Here is a 9,667-nt window from a genome sequence, read left to right on the forward strand (position 1 = left end):
GGGCTTGTGCGCTGCTGGGGGTTTATGCAGCAGCACCCTGTGTGCTAAGGGTCACACAGGTGTGGGCTGCAGGGGGGTCCCACAGTGTCTGGCAGTCTTCGCTCCTCTGGAGTTCCGAGGCAGGTGGCTGGCTGCTGCTCTTCCCGGGTCTCTTCTGGGTCCCTCTCGCAGTGTTCCCTGGTCTGGCGGGCGGCCGCGTGCGTTCCCCCAGGCTGGCGGTGGAGTTCCCCCGCGTTCCCCAGTCTGGCTGCTGCGTTCCCCCGGCTGGGGGCCTCGCCCTCGAGCTGCGTCGCCCTCGCGCTGCGTCGCCCTCCGAATTCTTATGTACCTTAAATATATGTCCTTACCAATTCAAAGTAAAGCTACCAATTAATCACCGTTGATCTATGCCCACTATTGCCCACTATCTTTTTCAGATCCCACTAGATCTCTCCTAATTGCTTCATCTCTCTCCCACCACCCACAAAACTCTGAGACTTTGTGATATCTCCCCTTTGCTACCCTGAAACTCCCTGCCTTTCCCCTACCCCCTTTGGACACTTATATACATCTTATTAGCTGTCCTTCTATTTTTACAATAATAGTCTTACACAGTATTTTTTGTAAGACTGAGCAAGTTCTTTCAGCATAATTAACTGCTTCTCTCATATTATATAGTGTTTATTGAAATTGTTGCTCCTGAGCACTGCGTAGTATTCTGTCAGGTACCACATTTCCTCAACCCATTCATTTGTTGATGTGCATTTGGGCTGCTTCTGTGTGCTTTCTATTGTGAATAATGCTTTTTTGAACATTGGTGTACGAATCTTCATTTGTGTGTAAGTTCTACTTTCCTTGAGTATGAAGTTTTGACAGTTTTTTTATTTTTTCAAATAAATGTGAGATAAATGTGTTTAATTCCATTCTATTATTTGTTTCTCTTTGCATGAATTTTTTACTACTATCAGAAGAAATTTAGACATTTCAACATATAAATCTGTGGAAAAAACATTTTTTATCAAATGTATAAGAATTATAAGTTATGATTTCATCCAGTTTATTTATTTGGCCATCAGTTCATGTACTAGGAGAAACTTCAGTACCTGCCCTCCCCATTTCTCCCTAAACCATTTCCTGCTATACAAAACTCTTAAAATAGTTCAAGCCAAGTAATTCTAAGAAAACAATGAATTATATGTTGACCTAACCAGAGAACATTAAGTTTGTGATTTGCCAGGAGTTCATTTGTAAGTAATGCTAAGATGCACCACTTGCCAAAAAAATGCCATTTAATGTTTTAGTGAAAAAGTAATTTGTTTTTAAAATGGTTTCCAGATGTTCAAATTCACCTTCAGTTAAAATTTACATTTTTTTAAAAAAATGGGTGACCTTGACTTGCAGTTACTCTCTCACATTTTATACTTTTGTTTAACATGTTGAAAGAAAGATACCTATTTATTTTGTTTTACTGTCTCATTAACTCAGGAAATCCTCTTTGTATATACGCTGTATGAGTTCACAGTGAAATGAGTGTGCTGAAGGTGCCTAAGGAATTTTAAACCACATCTGGTTCTAGTCTACAAGACTCCAGTGAGAATTATCATATTTCTACTCATGAGAACTTCGACTCTTACTGCCTCCCATCACCAAAGAAAGGAAAAGGTTAAACAGCTCAATAACCTATCTTACCATAGAGTTCTCTAGAGATAGACATTTCTGGGGACATATATTATAGCCAGAGTTATATATGTTGACTTAATTATGTTTGTAAGTTGAGAGATTGTGCACACATTATATAGTGTGTTCTAACTCTTGGCCCTCAGTAAACCTACGCAGTTGTCATCTTGTTCAGTGTATGCAGGGAAAAACCATTTTTATGCTGAATTTGAAAACTTCATTCTGTAATATAAAGAATAGTATACCCTTCCTGTGAATTTGGGGTTTATTTAAATTAATGCTTGACAGGTGCTTAAAAGCATTTTAAAATTAAATGTAGTCCTCTAGGGGGAAATGAATATTAAAAAAAAAACACAAAACTACAACAACAAACTTTAAAATGGACTGATTACATAAAAGTCAACTAGCAGTAGGCTAAGTATAACTGCTGTAAATAATACCCTATATATGGACATAATTCACACAGTATATTTGGAGTTATATTCTTTTTGTCTGGTTTTGTTGCTGTTTTAATATAAATGGACTGTAAATATGCAGTAACACCATAAAAAAGACTATCTTCACATCTAAACTTTTTTTTCCAAAAGGTACAATATTATTTTTTTCCAAAAATACAAGGTGTACAGATAAATCACATTCATAGCTTGCAAATTTTAAAAAGTGAGCGATTTGAATTAATAATTGACAATGAATTATTTCTTATTTGTCAATAGCTTGCAATATAAAAAATCAGTAAAATTGCTTATTTCCATAATTTCCATGAATAAAAAAACAGCTGATTTTGATATATATGTATTACACAATAACACAAGGCATCCCTGACATAGTAAAGTCCTTGCTTATTGTACGTCCTATAAAAATATTGAGTCATTCCAAAATCTAACACCCCTTCCTGATTAAAACACTCAGCAGAACAGGAATAGTTAATTTCTTTAACATAGTGTAAAGTATATATGCAAAACCAAAAGCTAATATCATTCTCAATGGAGATAGACTAAAAACATTCTCCTTACAAACAAGGGCTAGAGAAGGATGTGCACTGCCTCTACTCCTATTCAATATTATATTTGAACTACAATATTACTATGACAATACAGCAAGAGAGGGAAAGAAAAGACATTCAGATCGGCAAAGAGATGGTGAAATTGTCATTATATGCAGATGATATGATAAAGTACACAGAAAACCCTAAGAACTCAACAACAGCAACAACAACCCAAATAACTGTTAATGCCCCTAGACCAATTTAGTAGAGTGGCAGCATATAAGATCAATTTAACAAAATCAGTGGGATTCCTGTACAGTAACAACGAAAACACCGAGAAGGAGACCAAGAAAGCAATATAATTTATAATAGCTGATCACAAATTGAGATAATTAGAAATAAACTGAACTTGAAACAAAAAAGACCTGTACAAAGAAAACACTTCTGCAAGACACAGTAACAGACCTAACTAAATGGGAAAAGTTTCCTTGTTCATGGACAGGAAGACTCAATATAGTGAAAATGACAATTCTACCAATAGCAATCAAAGTATTTAACAAAATCCTGAAAGAGACACCAAATTAATTTTTCACAGAGATTGAGAAGGTAATTGATAAGTTTATTTGGAGGAGAATGAGACCTCAAATGGGAAAAGCACTTCTAAAAACAAGAATGAAGTGGGAGTCACAGAATTCATTCCTGATTTCAAAACTTATTGTTGTTGTTATGTGCCATCGAATCACCTGCGACTCGTAGTGACCCTGTGTGCAACAGCCCTAAACTCTGCCCTATGCTGTGTCAATCTCACTATCTCCAACACACCTACCACATTACCCCAGTCACTGAATAAATCAATATCATCAAGGGTCTTCCTATCCTGGGCTGTCCCTCCAACCTCCCAAGCATGACGTCCCTCTCCAAGAACTAGTCCATGCTTGCAACATATCCAAAGTATGTCAAACAAAGCTTCAGAATCCTTGCCTCCAAGGAGCAGCCAGACTTTACTCTCTCCAGGACAAACCTGTTCATTTTCTTAGCAGTTCATGGTATAGTCAATACTCTTCTCCAGCACCAAAACTTGAAAGCATCAATTCTCTTTCTATCAACCTTAGTCATTGTCCAGCTCTCTGAAGCATAGCAAGTGATTGCAAAGACTGTGGCAAGGTACAGGTGCACCTTAATCTCCAAACTGATATCGTTGCACTTCAGTACTTTAGAGAGGTCTTTAACTGCAGACTTTCCCATCGTGATACATCTTTTCATTTCCTGGCTGCTGGTGCCAAGAATTGACTCTGGAGCCAAGCAAACCAAAACTGCGAACAATCTCAATCTCTTCACCATCCATTATGATGCTGCCAATCAGCCCAGTGATAAGAATCTTTGTTTTCTTGATATTGACCCTCAAACCATGCTGAAGACAGAAGTCCCTGACTTCCACATCAAGCTCTAATGGTCCTCCTCAGTTTCAGCAAGCAGGGTTATGTCATCTGTATAATTCAGGTTGTTGATGATTCTTCCTCCACTCCTGATGCCACATTTCTCCTCATAGAGCCCAGCCTCACAGATAATCTGTTCTGCATAAAGATTGAAAAGATATGGAGACAGGATACAGCCCTTGCATACACTCTTCCCAATTTTGAACCATACAGAGTTTCCTTGCTCTGTTCTGACAACTGCCTCCTGATCCAAGTATAGGTTTTGCATTAGTGCAATCAAGTGTTCTGGGATTCCCATTCTTCTCAGAGTTAGACACAGTTTGTTATGATCCACACAGTCAAATTCCTTTGCATAATCAATGAAACAAAGATAGACATTCTTCTGGTACTCCTTGCTTTCCGCCAAGATGCATTTAACATTAGCGACAATATCCCTAGTACCATGATGCTGTCTAAATCCAGCCTGAACTCCTGGTAGTTCTCTGTTGATGTGCTGGTCCAGATATTTTTGGATAATCTTTAGCAGATTCTTGCTTGCATGTGATATTTATTACATTGTTTGATAATTTCCACACTCTGTGGCTAACAAATATAGATCTCTTCCAGTCAGTTGGCCAAGTGGTTATTCTACAGATCTCTTGGCACAACTTGGTGAACACATCTAGGGCATCATCTCTTAGTTAAAATATGTCAATTGGTATACCATCAATTCCTGAGGCCTTATTCTTAGGCAATTCTTTCAAAGCATTCTGAACTTCTTCCTTCATCACCACAGGCTCTTGCTTATATGTTGTTTTATTAAATTCTTCTGTGTCTGCCAATTACTTTTGATATAATGACTGTGTATACTCTGTCCTTCTTCTTTTGATACCTATTACACAGCTGTAACAACCAAAACAGTATAGTACTGGTACAATTTAAGGCACACAGACCGATGGAATGGAATTGAGAACCCAGAAATTAATCCATTGCTCACTCTACAATCAACAGCAGCAAAGAAATTGAAAGACTCATTGCCCTGGGAAAATCTACTGTCAGGGACCTCGCCAGAGTGCTAAGAAGCAAAAATGTCAGTCTAGAGATGGCCATGTATGCATCTGGAAGCTTGAAAAAGACTAAGCATTACAGAAGAAGAATCAATGCCTTCAAATTGTGGTGCTGGAGATGAGTCTTGAACATACCATGGACCACCAAGAAAACAAAAAGGTCTATCTTAGAGAAGATGAAAGCAAGTTTCTCCTTAGAGGCTAGGATTTTGAAGCTCCATATCACATACTTTGGGCATGTGGTCCTTGGAGAAGGGCTTTGTGTTCAAAAAGGTAGAGGGACAGTGCAGGAGAGGAAGTCCACAGATGAGATGGACTGATAAGGTACCTGGGACAATGGGGGTTGGTGTGTCAGAATAAGTGAGACTGGCTTAGGACAGCGCAGGCTTCAGAGCTGCTGAACATAGGGTCACTATGGTTCACAGGCAACTTGATGGCACATAACAACAACAACAACATCTCTGGCAAGCTGATATTTGACAAGGAAACAAAATCTATCAAATAAGGAAACAACAATGTCTTCAACAAATGGTGTTGGAAAAACGATACTGCTACCTACAGAAAGCTGAAATAGGATTCACACCTCTTACCATATTTAAAAAAAAATCAACTCAAGTTAGATCAGACTAGGGATAAAGCCCAAAACAATAAAGGTCATAAAAGATAAAATGAGACCAAGCTTAGAAGACCTAGTCCAGTGTATAAAAAGGCTAACAAATACAGCCAAAACTACACAAACAGGAGAGGATAAAATTGATGAATGGGAACTTTTCAAGATTAAATCCATGTGTGCATCAAAAACGTTTTCCAAAAGGGTGAACAAACAAACAAAAAAAACCCCAAAACCATACTGACTTGGTGTTGGGGGAACAATCCAACAACATTTGGTAATAGAAACCTGTGGGTCAAGGCTGATACTTTCAAAACTTTGGAGAAAAAAAGGCATGGCGGGAGACAGAATGTTGTGCAGGAGGGAAAATGCACCACCTCCCGGTGGTGACTCAGCTGATCCGGCACTACTCAGGTATGTCTACATTTCCTAGAAGTCCCAGGTCAAGGTTCACTTCTTCAAAACTTTGGGGCCATAAAAACAACATTATATACCAATCTACAGAACACATCATCCTCCCCTGGGAAACTATTCCAATGTGACTGGAGTGTACTACAAACAGAAGGGGAGAGGCCCTAAGCCACAAGAAATCATTTCTGGAGTAGTTCAAGGCAGAGGACTTTTCCTTAGAAGTGTTTGAGACAGGAAGCCTTCCCTGATACTTGTACCTGGTATTTGGACTTACAGACTCCTAAACTCAAGAAATACTGGCCACAGTAGAAGAAACCGGCAGCACCTTGAGGCATTTGGAATCACAGAAGCCCAAAAAGCTTGAGATATAAGCCATCACATCAAGGACCGGTTAAGAGGAGATTACTGTTTTAATGGAGTAGATGGGAGTAGTAGGGAATGCTGGTGGAGCAGGAAAAGGGGTAGGTCAAGATACATGTGACAAGGGTGGGGACAACACTGAATCCACTGGTTATTTATAAAATTGGTTATTTTATAAAATTTTATTTTATTTATATAACTGCTTATTTTATAAAATTTATAAAATTACAGGTTATTTATAAAATTTCATTTTCTCTTTTCCATAAAATGCTTGTCTGTCAGATAATGTTCTAAATCTTATCATTCAAATTACAACAGACTAGGCAAGCCATCAGAAATCGTATGTACAATAGAGCACAATTAAACTAACAGATATGGCAACTGAGGCTCAAGTATGGAAACACAAAGGAGGAAGAACAGTTGTAAGCAGACACTAGTGATTGGCACATGGAATGTCAGAATATAGGAATATTAGATAGTGTTAAGAAAGCAATGGAACACATAAATATTGACATACTAGGTATTGGTGAAATAAGATGGACTGGCATGGGACATTGTGAGTCAGATGATCATATGATCTACTATGCTGGAAACGAAAAGGTGAAGAAAAATAGGGTTACTTCCATAGTTAAAAAAAAGTCATTTCTAGATCTGTCTTGAAATATAGTGTGGTGAGTGACAGGATAATACCCATATGCATACAAGGAGGTCCATCATTCAAATATATGCATCAACAACCACGGTCAAAAGGAGGAAATAAGAGATTTCTACCAACTTTCGAGTCAGAGATTGATCGAACATACAGTCAAGATGCATTAATAATAATGGGTGACTGGAATGCAAAAGTTGGGAGTAAGGATCAGAATTTGGAAAACATGGACATGACAATGAAGGCTGCACAGTGCAGTGAACTTGGGGGGAGGGATTGCAATGAAAGAGTCTTTCTTTTACTTATCAAGGAGAAAAGTGAATTGGGGGAGCGGGTGGGCAGAGAGAAAAGTGCAGCCATGAATGACTAGAAACTGTCTCTGTAAACTTCCATTAAAATTAATTTTAAAAAAATGGGAAAAGAAAAAAAGAAAACATGGACTTGGTGACAGAAAAGAACCTGAAGATAGAATGATAGAATTTTGAACAATCAATGGCTTATCCATTACAAATACATTTTATAAAAAACATAAACACAGGCTATACACATAGATTTCACCTGATGGTATGTATAGGAATCAGATTGATTACATCTGTGAAAAGAACCACTGGAGAAGCTCAACATCAGCCCTAAAACTAGGCCAGATATTGATTATGGAACAGACCACCAACTACACACATGCAAGTTCACGCTGAAGCGTAGGAAAATTAAATCAAATCCAGGGTAACCAAAACCTAACCTTGAGTCTATCCTACCTGAAGTTCTAAATTCAAATTAAAATTCTTGCCACTGGGGGAGCATCCTGATGGACAGTGAAGAGACTGAGATTGTTAACAGCTTTAGTTTGCTTGGCTCCACAATCAACGCTCTTAGTACCAGCAGCCAGGAAATTAAAAGACAAATTGCAGTGAGAAGGTCTGATGTCAGAGACCTCTCCAAAATATTAAAAGCAATGATGTCGATCTGGAGACTAAGGTGAGCCTGATTGAGAGGCCATGTTGTTGTTGTTGATTGCTCTTGAGTCTAGCATGACTCATAGCCACTCTATGAACAAAAGACCTGATGCCTTCCTCTAACTATAGTCATTTCTCCGAGTTCATAGAGTTTCCATAGGCATGTGATTTAAGAAGTGGATTCCAGTCCTGTTTCCAAAACTGTCTTAAACTGGGCGCTCCACCAAACACTGTCCACTATTGGCAACCATTGTGGAATTTGACACCCCAGTGGCACAAGGTTCAGCATCACAGCAAACCCAGATTACCTCAGTACAGCAAATTTACAGAAAAGTAATGTACAACTTAGAAGAATATTCTACCAACATATAACAACACTAGTCACAAGCAACTCGATGGCACATAACAACAACAGTCTCACTTAGTAATGACTGTCGTTTACTCAAATATGACTCATAGCAACACTGTGAACAAAAGACCTGAACTCTGTTCTATAACTAACATCATTTCTCTATGTTCATTAACTTTCCAGAGTCATGCAGTTTAGGAAGTGGACGTTACTCATGCTTCCAAACCTGAGCCAACCTGGAAGCTCCTCCAAACACTGTCCATGATGGGTAATGATTATGGTATTTGGCACAACTATGGCACAGATTTCAGCATCACAGGAACTCCAAGTTACTCAGTTCAGCAAATAGACAGATGACTGCTGTGCCACCTAAATGTTTATGCCAAAATTAATTAATTTGACAAGCATCCTCAACAAATGGCTGTTGACTGTATATCAAGTAGACCCTCAGCCCTTGGATTGTAGTCTTTCCAATTATTTTCTATGCATCAGAAAACTGGACAATGACTAGGGGTGATAGAATTGATGATGTTGAGCTGGTGTGCTAGGAGAACAAACAGGCTTATTCTAAAGAGGGTGAGGCCAGACTGCTCCTTGAAAGCAAGAATCTTGAATCTTCATCTGACATACTTTGGACATGTTGCAAGGCAGGACCAGTTCTTGGAGAGGGACATCATGCTTGGGAGGGTGAAGGGACAGCAGAGAGGAAGACCCTTTATGAGGTGGATTGATTCAGTCTCTGGGGTAATGGGGTAGGTGTGTCAGAGACAAAAAGATTGGCACAGGATAGAGCAGTGTTTAGAGCTGTTGTACATTGGCTAACTTTTAGTTGCAGGTGATTCAATGGCACATAGCAAAAACAATACTATCTCAGAAAAATGTCTCATAATGAAAATTTAAAGAATCCAACAGGGCCTTCACAAGAAAAAAGATTGATAACCCAATTATAAAATGGGTAAAAGAATGGAAAGACAGAAGAAGGCATTTAGATAGCAAAGAGACACATGAATAAATTCTTCAAATCCCTGGCAATAAGAGAGATGCAAATAAAACCACAATGAGATAACATCTCATCCTAATAGCAGCAGCAAAATTTAACAGAACATCAAGTAATAAATGTTGGAGAGGATGTGGAGAGATAGGAGCACTCATACACTGTTGGTGGTATTATAAAATGGTGCAACTACTCTGGAAGGCAGTTTGACATTTCTT

Source organism: Elephantulus edwardii, unplaced genomic scaffold (genome assembly GCF_000299155.1).
Source record: "Elephantulus edwardii isolate Elephantulus edwardi_28Jun2011 unplaced genomic scaffold, EleEdw1.0 scaffold00276, whole genome shotgun sequence".
Taxonomy (NCBI): Eukaryota; Metazoa; Chordata; class Mammalia; order Macroscelidea; family Macroscelididae; genus Elephantulus; species Elephantulus edwardii.